The sequence below is a fragment of the Hippoglossus hippoglossus genome, chromosome 22 (genome assembly GCF_009819705.1).
Source record: "Hippoglossus hippoglossus isolate fHipHip1 chromosome 22, fHipHip1.pri, whole genome shotgun sequence".
Lineage (NCBI taxonomy): Eukaryota > Metazoa > Chordata > Actinopteri > Pleuronectiformes > Pleuronectidae > Hippoglossus > Hippoglossus hippoglossus.
The window spans coordinates 23,914,789-23,922,082 of NC_047172.1; the positions used below are offsets into that span (position 1 = coordinate 23,914,789).

Here is a 7,294-nt window from a genome sequence, read left to right on the forward strand (position 1 = left end):
AAAGGCCAAATACAAAAAGTAGTACGTTTTCTAAGAGCAGAATCACAACATTGATAAATACAACTTGAATGTCAGCATGACTGAACATTCTATATGTTGGCTCTTCTTATCCTCAACATGGACAAGTAGTTGCTGATTCAAATAAAATCCAAATCTAGAGAATTTTATGTGGTTTCAGGAATGTTGAGTGCAGTTCTAGCTATATAAGTAAATTAGATTGGAACTTATTCCTTATGAACAAACCAGGTGAATTCTTAAATCCGTAATTCTTAAATCCGTAATTTACAAAACCCCCCCCCCCCCCCTTGCATCAAGCAGTGAAGGCGCTGGGATCTGCACCTTCACTGCTTGATGCTGCTAAATCCTCCGCACTGGACCTTTAATAATCAACAACAGGGGCGTGTCTGACATTGGTTTCCAATATGGAGTCTGACCACTTCATCTTTTTTCCAGGCACTGCTTTATTGTCTCACAGTGTATTGAGTTAGTAGTCACGACACAACATGAGCAACATTTACAGAGAATGACATTGTACACAGGTGATCGATGTGTTTATGGCTTGAGCTGAATGCAATACGTAGCATTATCATTAAAAAAAACCGTGCCGTCATGTTCACATGAACACAGTTTTGAGGTTGTTGGGCTGAAAAATACAGCATTTGATTTCTAGTCGTCGGCTACATACAAAGAAGGATATGCAACATAATGTCTGACAATACAACTTTTGAATACATTTAAATGAAGGATTTCAGTTGCACTTTACAAAGATTGAAAAGCAATATAAACTTGCATTTTATATATTTTTTTTAAACACAGATCATGAAAACAATGATTTTTGAAGCCAAGACAGAGGAGTTTTAAAGCTGGGGAAACTGAAGGCCCTATAGAAACTACTGGACCATCCTACCAGGAGGGAGGCAGGGGCCATTAGAGCTAACCCCAAGACACAGCTTTGTAAGAAACTGCTAAATTCTTGAAATTATACAATATACAATTAACACAGTCAGCGGATGTAGCTATGATATTTGGGCAAAGGCCTTTTGAAAGAGAAATAGTACTTGCATTGATAATTTTGTAAATAAGCTGTACATATTAAGCAGATTCAGTTAGTCAAATGTTTGAAAAAAAAATTCTTAGAAGAGCAATATATCAGACCAACACAATATTATAATTCAATATTAGATTTTTATAAGCGTTGCCATGATGAGAATCAACATTTTGCAACCTATATATCTACATAATTTCCTTTTGGTACAGTATCAACAGGTTTACCAGGCCTGCTTTGAATGCTACATAAGAGGAATATTTCTAAGAGGAATGAATTTGTTTTTGCTACTAATGGGCAATTCAAAGAATCATGTGACTGGAATCAGTGAAACCTATTGAGGGGTTTCACGGCCACAGAGGTGGGGAGAGGTAAGAGGAACGTCTGTGTGACTTTGGATCAACCATCCCCTGGTGGAGTTAAACATTATTGTTTGATGATATTACAGATGTGATTGTGCAATTGTCAGACGGATGTGTTTATTGTTTTATGGCTGCAATTTTATACTGCAGACAGTGTGGTGTCCAAGGCAACTTTTCCACTTGGAAAATAAACTCCATCTAATCTAATGTACAGTGGAATAGATTGCAATAACCTTGCAGCGTGTGGAGATATTGAACCTGGTATAAATTCTCAGTTTAAAAAGATGACTGGCTATTCTCAGCTGGCACAAACACATAAAGGCATCGGTAATAAAAGAGACAGTTAAACTTGTGCTCAAATGTGACACATAAATTCAGTATTCAAATTATATAATATAATCATAACAGGGTTATATCAAACTCAACCCTCCACTGCTCCCAGTTTCTCTTTTTAACACATTGGAATTGAACTTATATTAAAATGTATCATCTCCTAACTATATGCATGACAAATTGTGTTTTACTTTATTAACTTTTATTTTTTTGTGTCACTGTATGTCTATATGTCAGCTTGCGTTTATTTCAGTTTATTTTCTTTTTTTTGTAACAAAACCAAAACTTTACCAAACAGAAACACTGTTTCCACTCGAAAAAACAATTCCATTTTTAACTACTGCTGTTCTTTTGTTTGCTACCATCACAGAAATTTGACTTGTAAAAGTCAAGACTGTTTTCTTTTAATTCTGTAAGAATTGACACTCGTAAAATGAGACGTTGCTATGACTGCTTGATGGCATCACCAGTTTGAGCGAGCACTGCGATTAGGGGATGAAGTCTCCAAGGAGTACTCTTTTATACTCTTTTATTCCAGGATTTAGCCAAGCTATACGGTAAAACCACGATATTACAATCAGGAACAGTGCAGATACAGCTATGATGTCATCAGTAAAGTCCCTAGAATTGGCCCTTTATATTGAAATACTTTATATTTACATCGGAGTGGGTCCTCTCTACGGAGGCCGACATGTTTTTTACAGTAGCCCAAACTGGACAAACTAAACACCTTTTGAGTTTTTATGACAACTGAAGGCTACCACAGGTTCTCTTTCATGTTTGGAAGGGGAAAGTGAGGTGAGGGGTATTTAGCTGCAACATACAACTTCACCACTAGATGTCACTAAATTATACACACTCAACCTTTAACTTAGGCCTGAAGCTATTATATGATAATTAGGTGGATCGAAGTGATTGAGAGAGACGATAGTATTAATTTGTCAGAGAGGAGCAGGAAACTCCCCCTGGACCCTATGAGCCGTAGGTGTCTCCAGCCTGCTACAGCTTCAGTTTGAGCCTTTGTCACCAATCAGAACCTTAGGCCTAATATCCACCACAGTCCTTCCCTGCCATTCCTCACCTGCGAGAAGGGCTGTCTCAAGTGTTTCAGTTCTATCTGAATAACAGATTTTACAGTGCCTTTAATCAGTGAGTGGGGTCAATATTTGTCTTAAGAAGAGAAACTATGAGCAGCAGAGTTGTGAGCACTCGTAGAAATGATTACGAGGAAATTAATTAATCAAGACAACTGGTATACCAGAGGCCTGATGAAATCGACTTTTTGTATTATATCGAATTATGCATTTAGTTGTAGAAGGGTTACAAGCGGAACCAATACTCCAAAAAGACGTGGAGAAAAGTCAAAATACAATTTTGGAGACGTATTGGTGCCACACCAGAAAAAGAAAAATGGATCATAATCATTTGTTAATATTATCAGGGTATGGTCGTACTTTCTCATTCTTTCTTTATCACCCCACAAGCAGCAGGGTATTATTTTTCACCCCTCTGCCTGTGTGTTTGTGTGTGTGTGTGTGTGTGTGTGTGTGTGTGTGTGTGTGTGTGTGTGTGTGTGTGTGTGTGTGTGTGTGTGTGTGTGTGTGTGTGTGTGTGTGTGTGTGTGTGTGTGTGTGTGTGTGTGTGTGTGTGTGTGTGTGTATCTCAATCACACATGGTTTTTGTATTAACCTGCACAGTGAAAGCTGAATTTATGCTAAATCACGCCTGCTTTCACGCTGATTTCTCCCGGTGCTGCTGATGGTCAGTCTGACAGTGACAGACTGCTCTGACCTTCTCCAGCCCAAATCTCAGGGGTTTTCAACTTTAAAAACTAAACTGCAGATTCCAGAATCAAGTTAATCAATTAACCCCCTGCTCACACAATTTCTTTATCTGCACATCAACAGCCCTCTCTCTCATAGGGGATGGGGCATGGCTGAGATAGGATAGCAGAATTGATAGTTTATCAGGGGAATGATCGCCTACTGACAATAAGATGTTAAAAGTCTTTTCTTTTTCCAACGTGGCTGCAATGGGCTGCCATACATGGGGAATGCCATGTTTTACGCGTTGCCATGTAAAGCCATTTTGGCCTCGTCAAGTACTCCTCATGTGCATCATATTTTTATTGGTGCACTATGGACATTTTCTAAATGATTTTCTACTGTTCCTTTATTTCCATTGATAGAAAGTAATGTCATAAATTGTACATCTCTAGCTAACACCAATGAAAAAGAGATTAATAACATCTGGAACAATGTTCATGTTTGCATAGATTGATGAGGCTTTCCGTACATTCCCTGTTAGATACTTATATCTATAACATATCAGACAATAATTATTAACGAAATGTGGATTATGACAACTTATTATTTGTATAAACTTGGCAGAAATATGGCATCTTGGCAATGGGGGAATGGTGTTTTCCAGGTTAAGACTATTCTGTTTCTAATGTTTTATATACGTTTTTTAGACTAAATGCAATCAGAACTGAGAGCAACATGACATCACTGCTAAACTTGTGTCTTGTCAGTTTCTTTGGTGTATGTGAAAAGTTCTCGTCTGCAGTCATTTAATGGACCAATGCTGGTGTATGATTTTGTTCTCCCTTAGTATCTGTGTTGTCTGCAGGTGCCACATTTCTATTACTACATTTAAGAAGCATGAGAAAAATACCTGAAGAAGAATTCACCTGTTTTTTTTTGTAAAGCCAAAGACTTAGCAGGGTATATTGATGCTACTTAACTCGAAGATGTAAAAAGAGTAGTATTGTTTTAGGGCTTCACTCCATCCTTCTTTCTAAATACTAACAACAGGAAATGCTTCGCAACTTCAAATTGATGAAGAAAGCAAATGTCGGTAAAGGCATATTATTTGATGATGGCACATTTATGACAACTATTTAACTTCTGGTTTAAGCATTTATTGTAGAGCAAAGAACATAGGTATCCTGCACTGTCTTAGAGTATGTAGTCCTTCACTACATAATCGCCTGAATACTTTTTATTCAGCAGAGACAATAATTATAATTTCTTTCAATTAAATCACCAATATTTCCAACAGTAGCTGCCTGACTAACAGCAGCCCCTTGGTGACCTCATGTGACAAACGACAAATTGTCAACTAACTCCGAACCTACAAATCATTCTTCGACTGAGATTGATTCCACTGTCAACTCGGTGTCATACAGTTGATTTGTACTGAATTGAATTTAGAGTCAATCAGGCAACAGTGGTAAACAGCTGTGAAACATTGTGGTGCTATAAATGGTGAAAAGAATCTTGAAGGAATCAGGGAAAAGATTTGACCTGATCATCTCCACCAATAATTCAGAGTTAAAGTTTTACATTTCAAACTCCAGGACCACTTTCTGAACCTCTGCCTCTGAAAAGTAAAGAATGTTGTATAAAATTGAAGCTTGAAGTCTATCATAGTTAAATGCTCCTTTTGCTATTGACTCTATGCTATTGACAGCTGCCATTCAGACATTGTATCTAACATGTATACAGCAATTTCAAGGTATTGCTGGAAATATATCAGTATGTATCTATCTCTTGTGTTTCAGATAGACTGCATGGTGGCATTATTGTAAGCCTTTAACATGCAACACAACCATAAAAAAGGAAATTCAAGTAATTTTTGAGCCGTATAATCTAAAGGGCATAGTTTTCTCAATCCTTCCCAAAAAAGAAATGTACAATTTAGAGCTGGACGTTTTCAATTTTTAACACAGGCGTGTTAGCGTTTCCCTCTACAGTGTATCAATGATAATTCTATAACTTTTTTTATAACTTCATTCAGTATAAAATGTGGCTGCTGGGAAAAACAACCATCGCCGTTCATTGATACTCACTGTTTGACAGATTTGACTAATTCCTTCCACGAATTCACCTCTGACCAGAATCTGGCCCAGTTTGACCTCCATAATTTTACCACTATGAGCTGCTGCCAAGAAAAGGCAGCAGAACAATTAAGTTGTTCAAATATATAAAGACATGTTCCCTGGTTTTGTTACATTGACCAATAGTGTCACAGAACTCCCCAAAACCACTTTTGATCATTATAACTACTGGACTCTATAATTAAATCAGGTAGTATATCTTTAAGAGTGGGCACAACAACCCTCCATCACATATTGCAGGTCCAAAGTTCAATGCACCTCCTCACTCCTGCCTCTCAACTACGTCACTAGCACAGCAGCAAAGAGTAAACACTTGGGCTGTTTTATAAACATCTGATGGCAATATCTCCTCTGTTTAAACTGGAGTTTTACTTCTGCAAACATGTGTCGGCTATAGAGCTGCCATGAGTCGGTAAATAAATCAGAATCCTTTCAGGGTCTAATGAGTTTTTAATTCCAATATTTAAAAAAGTTGACTTTATCTGTTGTAGAATTTAAATGTGTTAGCTACAGCTGAATCTGCTACGAGTTATTTTTGTTATTTTAATTCTTAAAAGTGACAGACAATGCTGGCTAACAAAGAGGCCTGTTGTTCTTTTTCAATTAAAAACATGATCGCAACAGAAGTCATTAGCATTGAATAGAATCACAGTATTGAGCTAACCTTAAAGATCAAGATCCATTATATTATATTATATTATATTATGAACCCCTGCTATTGAAAAATGTACTTAGAGCTCTGATGTAATGGTGCAGTCACAAACACCAGTACAGCACAGTGTGAAGCACAGTGGGCTGTGACTCGTACACACACAGAACATGATGCTGGGAAACGATGCATTGCCCCCTCTAGGTTGGTAGAGAATCAACGCCACAAGGGAAGGACATGAAGAATCTCAGGGTTTCTGATTGCGCTGGACTGCCATGATGAAGACTGCGATTAGCCTGAAGATGAAGGCCTCAGTTAATTGAATAATCTGTGTCGCATTAGTTGCCTATTGCTATGCATTCTGGGTAATGACTGAGAAGAATGAGACTGTGGCTACAAGTAGCCCAAAGTATTGTTTGCTTTGCAGGATGTCTGGGTCTCAATGTAACAGACAGAGTGAGGGTCTCAGATATCTGACAGAAGGACAGAGTGTTACTATCTGTCCTCTACATTCAAGGGAGGAAGTTGAGTTGTTTAACTGCATTTTGGACGCATCTACCTGTGGACTTTTCTGAGCACAGTTGACTCCGAACATGCTGGAGGGATTAACTGTGGGAAGAAAGGATGTTTAAGCTACCTTTCCAATAGATTGATCGATGGATTTTTTGGATGGAAAGTAGGAGATGTAAAGGCAAATAAGATGTTTTTCCTCACGTGAACAACGTCTCGAAGGTATATTTAAAGATTAAGAATACCACATTGTTGTAGTACTAGTTGCACTAATGTTGCAGTCACAACAGAGCCCTAAGTGTCATGAGTTAACAATATGTCAATTATTATAGATATTTCTACAAGTACTACATTTGGGATTCCATAACAGATTTCATGGATGTAAGGTCAGAGGGTCATTTTAATTATTAGGGATTATGGACTGGGGACAATGAATATCTATTCTGTTCTGTAGCTAGTGGCTACTCTATATTGTGCTGCCATACCTCACTGCT

The 7,294-nt window shown here is 37.8% G+C and overlaps 1 long non-coding RNA gene across 1 annotated transcript; it reads right to left on the bottom strand.

Annotated features, from left to right (window-relative positions):
• Positions 1 to 444: 444 nt before the first annotated feature.
• Positions 445 to 1,074, bottom strand: LOC117756086. Its single transcript, XR_004612732.1, has 2 exons — positions 986 to 1,074; positions 445 to 933 (listed from the first exon to the last, which is right to left on the bottom strand). It is a non-coding gene; the product is annotated as an uncharacterized LOC117756086 (long non-coding RNA).
• Positions 1,075 to 7,294: the final 6,220 nt, after the last annotated feature.